Here is a 16,483-nt window from a genome sequence, read left to right on the forward strand (position 1 = left end):
ATCAACAAGGGAGGGAGCTTGGCCCATAGCTTTTAAGCCTAAGGAACATTGGATACTTAGAAATAGAGGATGCTTGTTGGCACTTTAATTGCAGGAAACATTAAAGGGAAGGGTAAGTATCTATACAGTAAGCTGAACTAAAGACAGTAATAGAAAAAAATTGAGTGAGAGGGTAGAACAAGCATGTTAGGTCCTCCTGAGAGCTCCCTTTCTATAATAATAATACTGGCTATTGAGTGTCTCTATTTGCTGAGAGCTGTATTAAAACTGTAGCCTGACTGAGGATAATTTCAGTACAACAACTAGGAAGCCTCATGACATACAAGATGAACTTGGGAAAATAAAGGATATTGATTTTTTAAAACAGACTGGCAAGTTTTCTGTGAAACTGGCACACTAGTGCAGGGAATGCAAATTGAATACAAATTGAAACAATCCTTTTGGAGAGACATTTGGCAATACTTTTCAAGAGCCATAAAACTCATCTAATAATCCCACTCCTAGAGATTTACCCTAAGGAAAATAACTCTAAAAAAGAAAAAAAAATAACAACCCTGTATATTCAAAGCTCTTTAAAATATCAGAACCTGGAAAGAATCCAAATTCCCAACAATTTGGGAATGGTTAAATAATTTATGATATATTAACTCCATGAAAAATTATGTAGCCATTAAAATGATAAATGGAAAGACTTTGTGGCAACATGAAAGGCACATAACAAATGATGTTCAAGGATAAGAGGAGAACACAAAATTGTACATGTGCTCTGATTATGGCTCTAAAAATACTTAGGGCTAGAAATTTAAAAGGACAACAGAGAATCATAAAAAAATGTTTTTTATGGGCTTTTTTATGTAAAATTATTGTTTGTATGCTTTAAAAAAAATGAAAACAGAACTCTTGCCCTAGTAAGGGAAATTTGAGATTCTTAGCATGTAAGTTAGAAAGCATCTTTAGGTCCAGGGCTAACATGCTCATTTTACAATGAAGGAAACTGAGGCTCTGAAAAAAGTGACCTGTTGGCTCCACAGCCAGCTGGTGGCAGAGCTGGAGCTAGAAGATAGAAGCACAAACTAGAGGAGCCGGGAAGTTTACATTCTGGAGATGAGTAATTTGTGGAAACATTCAGAGTAAAGAAGGCAAGAGAAAAGATAGTGTTGAGTGTCATAAAAATTCTCAGATGTGGGTAATAAATTCAGTCAGTTAAGAGTATAAACTTATCCTCCGAAGACCAACTACCATCCACTCATTAAGTACATAATGAACCTTAGGAAGAGAGGCTCTGTTTTTCTGCCTTTAAAGGCCATTTCCTCTCCATCCTTATTATCACTTCCCGAGGTCAAGGTCTCATCAATCATTCTGGAAACTCTTTGTGGGCACCTGTTATGTCCCAGGTGCTGTACTGAGCCAGGAGGTACAATGGTGTGTGTAAGACATACATAGCTCCAGCTTTAATGGTGCACTCATTAATTTAGATTGGAGACAGATGAGCATAGGCAAATAAATAAACAAGTGATTTAATGTAGTAATGAGTACTACTATAAAAACAACAGGAATTTGTGATGAAGAGTAAACAGGTGAGGACAAAGATGGAGGGTCTTAAGCAAGGATGTGACATGATCTGATTTATATGTTTGACAACTCACTGACTGCCTTTATTATTGTATAACTATTGCATCAGCCCTCTCCCCCCAACCCCCAACAGCAGTCTCTGTCTCTTTTGTAAAGCTCCTTGTGGCCCCAAGGTAGAACTCAAGCTCTTGGCACAGCTATTGAGATATCTACAAGCTTTCACACCACCATCACCACAGCCATAGCACATGTCCCACACCCCTCCCCATCCAGCCTTCTCTGGCTGGAGGCTCACTGCTCTCATGGCATGCCACACACTCTCCTGAGGCCATTCTCCCTCTTTGATACCCTTACTTCTTCTTTGTTTATTGAGCTCTTTCCTTTCCTTTAAAGTTTTGTGTGACTGTCACCTCTTCTTAAAGCTTTCTCTCACTCTTCCAAGTAGAGCAGATTAGTTATTGCCTTCTAGGTGCTCATAACATGCTTTGTTCACAATTGCATTACAATACATCACATTGAATCATAAATAGATGTGTGTGTTTGTGTGTGTGGCAAGCAGGGACCATGTCTTAGTCATGTTTCTATATCCAGAGCCAAGCTGGGAGCCTACTGTTAGTGGATATTTAGCAAATGAATTAGTTGAGAGATCACTGGATGAAAGGATGGGTGGGTTACTAAATGAATGAATACAGTCTACCCCCCTCATTTTAAAGCAAGGCAATCCAGCCCAGCAAGTTGTGGCTCAGCGGTTGAGCATTGACCCAGGAACCAAGAGGTCATGGCTCAGTTCCTAGTCAGGGTACATGCCTGGGTTGTAGATCAATCCTCAGTAGGGTGTGTGCAGGAGGTAGCAGATTGGTGATTCTCTCATCATTGCGCTCTCTCTCTCTCTCTCTCTCTCTCTCTCTCTCTCTCTCTCTCCCTCTCTTTCCCTCTCTCTCCCTCTCACTTCCTCTCTGAAATCAATAAAAATATATTTAAACAAAATAAAAGCAAGTAAAAGCAAGGCAATCCTGATCCAGTTTTTCATCCATGAAATGAAGAATGAGACAGGGTGATTTTAAAGGTTACTTCTAGCTCTGATGGTCCAGGTTCTGGAAGTCCATAAATTGAGACTGGTTATTGTCACTGGAATCAAAGAGCCTTCTTGGCTTGACTGCTTGAGAGAACCAAAGGGCTCTCAGGTTCATGATTAAGGATAAAAAACCCCATGGAGTCCTGCTGCTCTGAAATAAATAAAACCTGGGCATGGACTGCTGTCCTCCTGTCCCAGTTGGCAACACTCACAATATCCCAATGTACCTGCTGAGAGAAGAAGCCTCAAGCAAAACTGGTTTCTAGCCAGAACAGCAACAGCACAGCTATACATTCCTGTAAATTTCCAGAGTCCTGTGAAGACCTGGACAGGCGTGCAGGTACCGCTATGTTACTTAGCTCCAGTGGCCACCTTTGCTTACTACATAATCTGCAGGTGTGGTTTTTCAGAATAGATTTGTGTAGATTGAGGTCAGAGGTGAGAGTGGAAATAAGTCCTAACTCAGTTTTTGATGGAGGAGAAAAGAGTGAGGCCACACTATTTCCTTTCTATCAACTTCAAGGAGAAGGTGATCTGAGAGTAAATTCAAGCCAGAGGGCCTGTTCTGATGCTGGCTGCATGTCTTGCTCACTGTTAGGTGCTATGGAGAATCTAGAGATGCATGGAATGAATGTTGGCTTCAAGAAGTTCAGAATCTAGTGAGAGAGATTAGTAATATACTCAGATGACAGAGCTGAATTCCTCAGGGAATAAAGAGTAAAGTCCAAGTGGATGAAGATTGGTAGATTGGAGAAGGAAGGAAGGAGAACTTCACCAAGGAGTGTATTCAACTAACAGAAATGGCACTGATCATGTCAGTAAAAAAAGATCTTGAATGAGGGCATGGAAGGGTGGAGTATAGGGCAGGAGAGAAGGCAGGCAGTGTGTTTGACTACAGTAGATGGTGTATATAGAAGGAAGGGAGATTTGTCACCACTTTGGAAGAGCTGGGACAGAGGAGTCATTCAGATCTTTGAGACCTGCCACATTATTTATTTGAACAACATTTATCTAGTGTCAATTAAAAAATGTTTTCATTCATTTCAGAGAGAAGAAGGGAGAGAGAGAGAGAGAGATAGAAACATCAATGATGGAAGACAATCATTGATCCATTGCCTCCTACATACCGCCTTTTGAGGATTGAGCCACAAACCCAGGCATTTAACCTGATCAGGAATTGAATCATGATCTCCTGCTTCATGGGTCGATGTTCAACCACTGAGTGACACCAGTCAGGCTCCAGTGTCAATTTTTGCCAGGCTTTGTTCCTACCTGTGAGTGCCATCTCTAAGGTTTAGAATGCATCCTGTAGGCAATGGAGCTCACTGGAGGATGCTGAGAGGGAATGAGGTAGACAGTATGGAGAGCCTTGCTCTGACTGCTTCTCTTTCTTATCTCCATGACCACTGTCAGAATGGGCATGGTAGTGATGTCTCTCAAGCCTCCTAGAGAGTTGGACACATGACTTCTATAATCCCTTTTTATGACCAGTTATCCTATCTAATAAGAGGGGATATGCTAATTGACTCTCAAGCCAATAAAAAAGGAATATGCTAATTGAATTCCCCTCCCTCAAAGATGGCAGCACCCACAGTCAATAAGGAGGGAATGTGCTAATTGTAACACCCTCAGAGATGGAAGCGCCCACACCAAAAGATAGCAGCACCCAGTCCCCTCAGCCCCACCGGGGTGCCTGCCTACGAGGTCCCCCAGTCCCCTCAGACCCCCAGCCTTCCAGGGCTGGCCTGAGGTACAAGCAACCCTTAGATGCTGGCTGCCCAGCTACCCAGGACTGCCCAAGGCTCAGGTAACCAGGAATGGCCAAGGCTTGAGCTGCCAGCAGTGACAGTGGCAGAGGTGTAATGGGGCATCACCTTCCCATGATTGCTGGGTCACTTCCCACCCCTGAGGGCTCTTGGACTGTGAGAGGGGGCAGGCTGGGTTGTGGGACCCCCTTCCCATGCATGAATTTTTATGCACTGGGCCTCTAGTCTACCTATAATCAACATAAGGCTTTTACATAAAATATTAGAATAATGTGGGGAGAGAGAGAGAAATAGAGAGAAGTCTCAAAGAAAAAGTTTTTTGAAGCTAAAAAAAAAAGGTGTGATATAGAAAGCCAGATAGCAAAAATACCTTTCTGGCAGCACTAACTAGTAGGAGTTGAGGCCCTCAGATCTTTGGGTTGGTCCCATGTGAGATTTCCTCCTTCTTTCTGGAAGGCAGTAGAGATTTCAGCCCTCTGTGGTTTTTCATGTGGAAACAGCAAGTTTCTAGGCCCACGATCAAAGACAAGAGTGAGAGCACAGAGAATGAGAAAAAAGAAAAGAGACAAGTTGGAATTTGAAACTAAGGAAAAGAAAATAGTTCTAAACCAACAGAGCAACTCAATCATTAAAATCATTCATTTCCTTCTTCCCCTTTCTACAATGGGAGGAGTTAATTTGGAAGTTAAGTGAGTACAGACTTACTTTGAAAGTACCCAAAAGGCAGAGATAGGAATGAATCAAACTTCACAACATAAGCAAACACAAAGAAAGATGCTAGGAATTTAAACCCATTTAGTGGCTTTTTATAAAGTTACTCTTACAGGAGTGGGGAGCTGTATGGCTATTCACTATTTTTTTTTTTTTTAAGTTTTCATTTTGACTGGATCCTGGGACTTCATTAATCCTTTATATCACAAACAGTTTTAGAGGCTGACCAGGCTCTTCTACCTAGGGCACATGTGTCAAACACAAGGCCCGCGGGCCAAATCCGTCCCGCCAGGCCTTGCAATGTGGCCCGCACCGCGCTGTCATCACTGCACTCCGCTGCATTTCCATCACAATGATAGTTTATGACTGTTCAGTAAACCATTCAGCCCGCGATTTAGGCTGGATTTTAGATTTTGGCCCCTTCTCGGATTGAGTTCGACACCCCTAACCTAGGGGATTTTGATGACCTTCAAATAATAGTGATAATGGTGAGTTCCTAGAGTCCCTGCTCAGAGGGAACATTTGTCCTCCATCTTTCTGTTCTCTCCCTGCTATGTAGAACTGATATTGTAGGGCTCAGACTGCTAAGAAGAGCCTTGACCTTAGCCCCAGGACACAGGTTCCACCACCAATAAAATCTATTATAGTTGCAAGACATAGCATAGTTGCATTTCCTGTCCTGGCCTCAGTTTTCTTTTATAAAAATGGAATTAGGCATGTTATTTCTGTGGTCCTTGCCATAATGAATTGGACTATGCATTGAATTTGTTCAGATGTTAAACTAGCAAATTAAGTGAATTGGATTATTTTCTTCTCATTCTGATGTTATTGGAAGGGGGATGGTAACACAATAACTTACCAGATATCTGATATGTTTCTTATTTCACTTGCCAATAACTAATATCCAGGATGAAATAATTCACTGAAACTGCAACAGCAATTCCAAAGGCTCTGTTGGGAGTAACTATAAATGTGACCCAAGTTTCCACCCAGGATCTCAGAAAATAAGGGAACCTTCTCAATGACAGGATTGAATACTAATAGATCCTGAAGTATCTTGCAAATTATCAAAGGAAGCTTCAGTCTTACCAGTGTATGATTTTAGTGTTTAGCAAAGTGTGTTGTAATGTATTTATTTGGAAGCCAAGAATTAACAAATGATATAGATAATAACCAGACAAACCAGAATTTTCCATTGCCCAGAATATCCCATTCCCTAGCCAATTTAGGTAAACAAGAATTTACTGTAGCATTAAAGGAATAATAACTTATAAGGACTAGATCCTAGTAGTCACAAATTTACCAACTGTCCAGCAATGTGTCAACTACAGAGATTACTGTCCACTACAGCTGGGCATTACGGGGACCCAATCAGATTCCATTTCAGAAATCATGGGCTGTGTTTCCATGGAGCTCTGCCCGAAAAGAGGTGATCTAAATCTTGCATGAGCGATGTACATCAACAAGGAGTTTTGCCTAGAACATTGTGACCTAAAAAATCATATTAAGGAACTCAGAATGCAGACTCGGTTTCAGAGACACCGACTGACCTTGTGCAAGGCACCTTGCAGATTACCTTGCCTGCTCGGCTCCTCTAATGAATGGTGACTGCCTGCGTGAGTAACCAGCCAGCGGCACGCCCCAGCCAGGGGCAAACACTCTGATTTCACTGCCCTATTTTTGAAAGGCAGCCTGCTCCTTTTATTAATCATTTTGCTGTTTATTTGTTCTGGGAAGACAAGCACTGATTCACAGTGGGAAATATCACCTAGTGGTTAGACTGGAACCCTAACTTTGCTACATCTCCTTTTGAAGACCCTGCCCATTTCATTTTTTGATATCCCATAAATAAAGATGTCTATGTGACATCTCTTGTGAAGTTTAAACACAGGAAGAATTTGGAACCCACTTCCCTCAAGTCCCTCCCCCCCCATCCATACAATAACTATTCTTTCTTTGCTTGATGAAGAAGACTGTGCAATAAAGGTATTTCCCTTTTTTACTAAGCTGCTGGGAAGCTCAAATCACACTATAGGATTCATTAAAATTATTCTGATTCTGAGTTATATTCCTCCTCACTGTCCTTATCTTTCATGACTGGGTCTTAATCTTTTATCTGTGTTTTAACAATGCTGTTATCTCTCTAAATAACTTTGAATACTTTTGAAAGTAACATGCAAAAAAATTAATAACATGGACTGTTACATTTCATTTGTGCTCTCCAGATGAAAAAATTTGGAAGATTAATACTTATTCTATGATGAAGTCTGAAATTTCACTTTGAACATAAATTAATCATTAACATTTAAAACCTTTGCATAGCCCTTACCATTTATAAGGTAAATGCTCTTAAATTTGTAGTCTTCTTTTGTAATCACTGTTCATACTTTACAGATGAACAAAGTGAGGTTTAGAGAGATTAGAGGTCATAGAGTTAGTGAACTCAGATCTTGTGAGCCTAAGTCAAATTTTTTATTGGTCCCCAATCCCCTAATACCATCTTGTCTCTCCCTGAATTCTCATTTAATCTAGCATTCTTACTATCCTTAAATAGGTTGTTTATTTTTAATGTGTTGATGAAATTGAAGCAAAGGGACTTCTTAGTAGTTGCTCTGACTTTCTGCAGACCACTAATTTAGGGTCTAAGCAGGCATCTTCAAACTACGGCCCGTGCCACATGCAGCCCACAGAGGAGTCTGATCCAGCCCGCCAGGTTTTTTGGGCAGTGAGCGCAGCCAAGGTGTTACAGTAGGAATTAGTAGTTCATATAGTCCGGCCCTCCAGCTCTCTGAGGGACCGTGATCTGGCCCCCACTTAAAAAAGTTTGAGGACGCCTGGAAGGGTCAAGCTTAGAAATGGTCACTTCTAGAAGAGTCAGGCTCCCTCCTGTCATAGGGTTCCATGCCTCAGTTTGACACATCAAGGGCATCTCTGTTTGAAGTGTAAAGGGAAAATGTGGTCTCTAACATATTTTTCTCTTCCAAGTTATTTAAAATATCTTTCCTGGGGCTCCTTAATACCCGAATGATACAAGGGATACTAAATTCACAGATTGTTGGTTAGTCAAGAAGAGCTGTTCACTGCTTTGAGGGCTTGTTGGTGTGAACACACATGATACCTTTATACTCAGAGCCTTAGGGTCATGTTTTTCCCCAAAGTGGGTCAGTCAGCCAACCTGCTTTAATGTGACTCTGAAAATAAGCTAAGCATTGAATTTGTTTTCTCCTATTTCAGGCCACCAACCTACCACTAACTGCAAGCTGAAAAGCTTTGGGAATAATTTAACCAGAAGGTCTACTGTCTGTGGTACTTTGTGGAGGCCAAGCACCCTAAAAGAGACGTGCATATGACAACCTCCTCTCTGATCTCCTTCTCTGGGCTTGGCCAGACCCAATTCTGGTTTCCCATTAGGCCTCAGATCCTGCCCACAGTCTGGGGGCTGGAGAGGCCAATCTGAAAGTGCTAGAAATGAGTTGGTTTCCACGCTCAGCTTTAAGCGTGTGGCTTCCTGAAGCACAGCCAGCCGAGGAAGCTCTGAATTTCATAGTGATTTTCATCTTTGCATACCATATCCGGAACTGAAACCACCAATTCATTTCACTTAAACTCTCACACTACACTCAGATCATCAATAACATTCCACAGATAAAGCTTCATCCTCTGAATCATTCTGTCTCTTTCACTCTTTTCTTTTGGTGATGATGTTGGCTCTCTCTCTCTCTCTCTCTCTCTCTCTCTCTCTCTCTCTCTCTCTCTCTCTCTCTCTCTCTCTCTTTCTGTCATGTCCTGACAACACAGAATTGGAAGGTTTTTTTTTTGTTTGTTTGTTTGTTTTTTTTTTTTTTTTTTTCAGGAGTGTTCATGAGAATGAGGAGGCAAATATTCCAAATTCCACCGAGGGTTTGCCACTGCTTATAAATTTCTGCTTTCCCTTTCAAGTGTGCTTGCCCATGTAAGTGTAAGGTCATCGATTCAATGTACCCATTCAGAAGGACAATTGACTTTTATGAGAGTTTCCGTACTGAGATAACAGGTTAACTCTTCCAGCCAAAGTAGTTAAAAGATAAGTCTGTGAAGAGATTCATGCAAACCACCTTCACAAAACAATAGAAAATACACAAATCTTCTGATGCCAGCTGTAGCATGCACATATTAGAAGGAACAAAGATCTCTATCATTTATATAGTACCTTATAATTTATAAACCACAGTCCCTTGACTCTCCCCAGAACTTGTGCAATCAGCCAGACAAGCATTATTCTCCCCAGCTGACAAAGGAGCACCAGTGCTAATAAAAGTGGAATAATGGGCCCAAGCAGCACTGGCAAAAAAAAAAAAAAAAAAAAAAAAAAAAAAAAGCCAGACACCTCAGGTTAGAAGCCAGTTCTATTGATTCTAAGTCCTGGATTTTGTGTAACTCCCATACGATCTTATAGGTAATATAATTTATATCAGAATCCATGACTAAATAATATACATTCATTTGTTGATATGTTAAAATTTCAGGTTCATGTAGATCAGGGTTAATGGCTATTGGTCAATACTTTTGTACAACCCTTTCACACTTCTGGATTCTTTATTATTATTATTATTATTATTATTTTAAATAGAGGAATGATGCCCTAGCTAGTTTGGCTCAGTGGATAGAGTGTTGGCCTGTATACAGAAGGGTCCTGGGTTCAATTCCAGTCAAGGGCACATGCCCGGGTTGCAAGTTCAAACCCCACTGTGGAACATGCAGAATGCAGCCAATCAATGATTCTTTCTCAGCATTGATATTTCTATCTCTTTTTCTCTCTACCTTCCTGGCTGAAATCTATAAAAAAATATTTTTAAAAATAGAGGAATGACAATAAATTTGGTGTTGCTTTCAGTTCTGACATTCTTTGGATCCCTGTGTAAGTTACTATTAGTCACCCATGGGATTTACCCAAAAATGTCACCCAAAGAATTCATTGTGGAACATCAGCCCCCAGGATGGCAGTAGCATTAGGCAGAAATGGTTACCATGGTCAAAAGTGAGAGCCGAACAGAATTATTCAAAATGAAACAGGTTGCTTTGCTCTAGCCCTTCTCATAGCTTTGCATGCAAATCAACAATGGGACAGGGCTATGGATATGCCACATTTCTCTAAGTTGGCCCTAGAACATGGACCTCAAGCAATGAGTTTTCCATGAAGCCCATTTTGATAAACAGTGGGGCCCTCTCTGATGATCCCCTTGGTGTCTCAAAGCAGCAGCATAGGTATCAGCACTACCTCTCCACCACACCCCATGCTAGTGCTGCATTTGCTGGGCCACGGAGGTTGGTTCTCCAAATCCAGCACCACCTAGCTCTGTGCAGTTATGCTGCACAGTCCAGGTCACAGCACTTCAGCCACAGAAGCCTTTGTGATCAAAACAAAAACAAACAAAAAAATCCACCATGTGTCTGAAAGCAATGATTTCTGCATGTTGCCTGAATATAGGACTACAGGCAGCTCCTTTTATTGCCTTGAAAATGAGCTGCCCTTTTTCCCCCCAATGAACTAGTTTTTTAAAAAATTGATTTCAGAGAAGAAGGGAGATGGAGAGAAAAATAGAAGCATCAATGATGAGAGAGAATCATTGATTGGCTGTCTCCTGCATGCTCCCTACTGGGAACTGAGCCTGCAACCCAGGTATGTGCCCTTTACAGGAATCAAACCTGGGACCCTTCAGTCCAAAGGCCGATACTCAGTCCACTGAGCTTAATCAGCTAGTGCTGTGTTGCCCTTTCATTTCTCCTAGGCCAGGATTTCATCCTCCTCTTCTTATGGGAGAAGAAAGGTGAAGCCACCCAAGGATTTTTTATTCTGTCTATTGTCGTTCTGAGCTCATGGATCCCTCCTCTTTGGAGAAAGGAATTCTAGACTCTCAGAGAGACTCTCAGGAGGGTGGCAGACCACATGGGGATTTTATTCAGTCTCCAGCTCTTCTGAGCTTGATTCTGCCCCTACTAGCATCCCTTCTACAATCTCTATCTTACAACTTCTGGGGAGAGGTGTTCTCTTTCCAGAGGGAGCCTGGATCCATGTTCTAACAGTTTAGATGGTAAGAAAGTTCTGAGCTACGCTCCATCTCATGGGAACTTCCTACTAAGGTTGGCTCCAAATAAGCATGATCCTGCTTCCAAAGCATGAAATGTGTCTGCTAATCTCACTGGTGACTCTACTTGTCTTAAAACTATATCTGAAAAGTTCCATTAGCAGTATGCAATGCCATTCTTGAGGCCAACATATCTTGTGACTTAACCTCCAATCATCTCTTCCAGTCTTCCAGTCAGCTCTACAGGAGAAGGTTTTGTGGTGCCAAATATATTATTTACTTATTTGATTGGACATCCTCTACTCAGAGATTATACTTCCTAACATGGTTTGAGTCAGCATATACCATCTTAAACTTTAGTGTAGTGTTTCTGCTTTTGACCATACTCCCATGTGTTCTTGGTTGAAGACTGCTAGTGGTACAATGGACTGAGACAAAGTATTTCTCATTCAGGAATGACAAGAAAAGTCCTGGTACTGAACCATGCAAAGGACACTTCAGGCTGAAAGAAGGCATGTAGACAAACATCATTTCAAATGGCCTTGGGAACTTTATTTTGTTTGCAAGAACAAAATTTAAAAAATAATAATTCTAACTTTTTATTAATGTGAATAAATGTTTTATTGTCTTTGTCAACCAGCTAGTACTTTAAGATTTTGTATGAATGTTTCACAATCATTGTCTCATTTAGATCTATACCAACCATTTCAGGTCAGATATCATTGTATCATGTCATTACAATTTATGAGAGTGCTGGTGTTTCTGAGGCTGTGGTTATGGCCCAACATCTTAATCCATTGTTCTGTTGTTAGAATACTGGACTGTTTCTAACTGCTAACTCAGAAGTCCTGGTTTCTAGCCCCTGCATGACCCAGGTCTTCAGTAACTCAGAAGTCCTGTGTTCCAGCCCCTGCAAGTCACTTTGTCTCTGGCCCTCACTTCCTCCATCTGTAAAATGGAAGAGCTGTTGAGTTAAATAGATGAGTTCTAAGAACCCTAATCTTGCTTAGCATCTTGCAAATGCTTGAGCTTATTCACAGTGTGAGCAGAGAGAGACAAAAATCACAACAGGGTCCCAAAGGTCAAACTTGTCCTACTATTTGCCATACTCATGGTAAGTGATAAATATTATCACATTTCCTTTACATCTAAAAGGACAATATACCATAATCATTCATTAGAAATGACACAGTGAAGATTATATTATATTTTAATGTAAAAATCCTACTTTGGTTCAAGTAAAGACATTTTGGAGAGACAGTTCAAGTTTTGAAACTGCTGATGCCATCCTATAGTGGTGTGTGGGACGCAGTGGGGGTGGAGAACAATAAGCCAGACGGTTCATCTTAGGGGTAACCTCTTTGGTTTATGTAAAATATATGACTCAAAGCAAATTTATTTTCGTAGGCTACCATGCCTGAAAGAGGATGAAACCTCGCTCAAAAGAGACGGAGCCCTTCATACAATTAATCAGCTATATCTCTGTGTTGTGTGTTATGATGTCTAATTTCCAGGGGAAAGATCATTTTCAAACCACATAAATGATGATGCTTTTGGAAAAAAATAGCAACAAAAATGAAATCCCACCTCTCTTAAATGTAAAGATTTCTATTTGAGCTTGCTTAATGTTTGTATTTCACATCCGCAGACTTTTATCTCTGAAATTATTTTAATTTCCAAAAATTATTTGAAACACTCCTACACCTGGGGTTTTTTATAAACAGGTCAGCTTCTATGGAGAGAAACAATTGTGTGTTTGTGTGTGTGTGTGTGTGTGTGTGTGTGTGTGTGTGTGTGTATTTGAGATTGAGAGACAGAGAAAGACAAGTTGTGGGGAAAAGAGAGAGAAAATGAGAGCACAGTTGTGAGCTACACAGCACGGATACCTGCGAAGCCCTGAGTAGGTTTTCTTTTTTCATACAAAGAAATTCTATGAGTATGAGTCTTCCCTCCGTGGATCTCTCTTTAGAGACTGAAAAAAACTTTGGGTTCATTTCATTCTGATGTTAAGAATAAACAAAGTCATAAATATTTTTGAGCAATTAGAATGTCCCAGGAACTTTCCTAAAAGCTTTAATACATGGAATTCACATATTACTCACAACAAGTCTATGAGGTTGACACTATGATTACCTCATTCCTTAGATGAAGAAAACAAAACCTAATCACGGAGAGGTAAACTCCCTAATCTCTGGCTCATTAACATTGAATTAAAATCCTGTGTGACCACCATCAAAGACTAAAGATGCCATCAAGACTAAAGTGTTTCCTCTGGGCAACACTTTCACTGAGCTGGAATCTCACTGTCCTCTAACAGCCCTGAACTTTTTCACGGTATTAAAGCCACTGTTTGAAACTACAGTACTTGATGCATGTGCCAAGTCATCTCTGTAAGACTCTAAGTTCCTTATGAGTGGTATTAAAATTATCCTTGTTTTTCCACAGCTATAGTAAGTGCCAGGCCTGCATAGGCACTTAAGCAATATCAGCAAATGGATAAAAAGATTTAAGATTCAGACTTGGGTTTTCACAGTCATATTAGAAAAAACTTTACAGCCAGATCTCCAGGGTCAAAGTCAGCTGAATCTTGAGACAACTATGTGTGACTTTCAAAATAAAACATCCCATTTGTTCTTAACCCTGCAGGTTTTTGTTTTTTTTAATCTAAATTCATCCTCACCTATTGAATGGTTATGATGGGTGGCCTCTCCATCTGGCCTGGAAAGTAAGTTTCAAAAGAAATACTTGTAATGCTGACAGAAAGCTTAAGTCAAGTTCTGAAGTTTGTTGTACTTTCCATTGCTGATCCTAAAGTTAACTTCATACAGGTTAAATTGATAGAGTTTACTTTAACTTTCAAGGAGTTCATCCTTTTAGAAACAGAGTAGAAACCTAAAAGAATATAAGCCAAACCTCACCCCCAAAGCAAGCAAGACCATATTAAAAACAAAAAAACAAAAACAAAAACAAACAAACAAAACACACCAAAACAACAAAAACAAAAAACCTTGGAAGTAGAAAGATGCCTCTTATAAAGATGTGATCTTATAAGGAGCCCATTAAAAGAGAAAATGCTCTAGAGGTTACCTGCGTTGACTCTCTCATTTGGCAGAAGGGGACAATGTGGCTCAGAGACAGGAGATGAGTTGACAAATCAACTTAATAAAACAAGTGGTAACAGACTTCTAAATGAGACACCTTTTCCTGTTGTTTTGTATGTGTGTGTGTGTGTGTGGGGGGGGGGGTTGTTTTTTTTTTTGTTTTGTGTGTGTGTGTGTGTGATAGCCTTCATGATGGGGTTACAAGTCAGTGATTCTTAAAATAAAGCCTATCTGGTTACATTTTGGGTAAGTCTGATTCAGGTTTGAGAAAGTTCTCAGGCTTAGGCAAAACTGACTGTCAGAAAGTGGATGACAGGAGGTCTCTATTTTTGATCAATCAGATACTAAACATTTCTACCTACTAAGCCATGGCAGGATAAATTAGCAGGTTGGCGTCAAATGAGTATGAATCACTGTTCTCACCAGCCATAAATCCAATCGCTGGCACAGGGTGGATCAAATGCAGAGTGACAGCTGAGATTGAAGCACATTGGCCTCCCTCCATCCAGGGTTCCTCAATCCTTTTCCATGCTGGTAGCAAATGTTACATTGTTCTCACAGTGACAGTCAAGGGTTTTTCAGTAGTTGTGATCTCTTCATGTTGCTGGTGGCTAAAAAGCCAGCAAAAGCAAACAGTGCCTGAGCAGATGGCAGTGGCAGGCAGTCAACGTTCCATCTTTGATCCTGACTCTCTACATGGCTTTAGACATTTCCCCCACTTGACAATTAAAGGGATAGGTGAGAGGATGTTCTGGCCATTTTCAGGGTCCCCTCCACTTCTAACATTTACTGAGGCTATGCATGCACTTCTAACTCCTTCTTTCTCTAGTGTGGTTCTGTGAATCCTCGAATGAGTGGTAGCTCAGAAACTTCATTTCAGTGAATTGTCTTCACATCATCAAGAAAAGGTCATTCGGGGGCTGGTAAGTGAACAAATTTTAGAGTCAAAAGAACAAGCTCAATTCCAGTCTCAACTCTATACCAAGGGGGTCTGGAACAACGGTGGTTCCCTTTCTGAACCTCTTATTAGTCCCCTGAAAAATCCAAGTAGTAATTAATTCCCATTTCACAGAGTTGCTTTGTTGGTAAAATGAGATCATGGATGCCAAAGTGTGTGGAACCTGAAAAGGCTGTGGGCTTGTGTGGCTGAGGATGAGGATGAAGATGGAGATGAGGAGTTCACATTTTTTATTTTCCCATCAAGATACAAATGAGCTACTAGTTCTGGATCAACAGATAAGGGTTGGAGGGAGATGTTCATCTGAACACCTGTGCTCTGCCCACCCAGAGACCTATACCAGACTTCCCTGCAAAAATCCTTTCCTTTTTAACCTATTCCACTCCTCTATCTCCTCAGTCTAATGGAAGGTATCACCTGCCTTAGGTCATGCACCTTCTTTCCCCTCTCCCTCCTAACTGCAGACCCAGCTGAAGTGTCAAATCAAAACTTCAGTGCAGATACTTCACCCTTACTTCTTTGGTCTTCTAGACCATTTAAAAAAGACAGCAGAGGCGTTCCTTCCACCCACGCATTTCCCTTTGTTTTGAGGACTGTGGCAGCCTGGCCCTGTGGCAGTTAGAGTTCCAGGCCAGAAAAGCTGCTCCATCTTCAAACCCTCTCTTGACACTTAAGTTCCTGGCCTTCAGCAGGTTACCTGGCATTTTTTCCAGGGGTAAAGCATGATGATGGCATTTGATAGGAATGACACATGAGGTAGAAAATGTGGCTTTGCACATGGAGCTGCCAAGGACATCAGGTGTGATTTAACTATACTACAACAGATGCCATTTACAGCAGTACAAACTAGGTCCTAGAGAAGAGTAGCACCATATAGTATCATTTAGAAGTAGAAGCAGCAGTACATTTATGAGATGTCTAGGCCAAACTCCTCAATGGAAAGATGAAGAAACTGAAGCCCATCAATGTTAACTTGCTTACTTTTTGGAGTAAAGAACTACCATTGAAACCTATAAACTTGATTCAAAGTTCAGGCCTAATTTCATGATGTCACATAGAGGATACATAGTGTGGAAATTATGGACATGAAATCTAGGTTCTGAGAGTTTATAGATATAACCATATGTTATTACATTAATGTAAATTTGGGAAAATAAATTTGTATTCATGTTTTGGAATTCCCATTTTCTTATACAATATATTCATCATGTATTTCTGTGTATAAGATGTGATGA

This window comes from Pipistrellus kuhlii, unplaced genomic scaffold, assembly GCF_014108245.1.
Source record: "Pipistrellus kuhlii isolate mPipKuh1 unplaced genomic scaffold, mPipKuh1.p scaffold_m20_p_2, whole genome shotgun sequence".
Lineage (NCBI taxonomy): Eukaryota > Metazoa > Chordata > Mammalia > Chiroptera > Vespertilionidae > Pipistrellus > Pipistrellus kuhlii.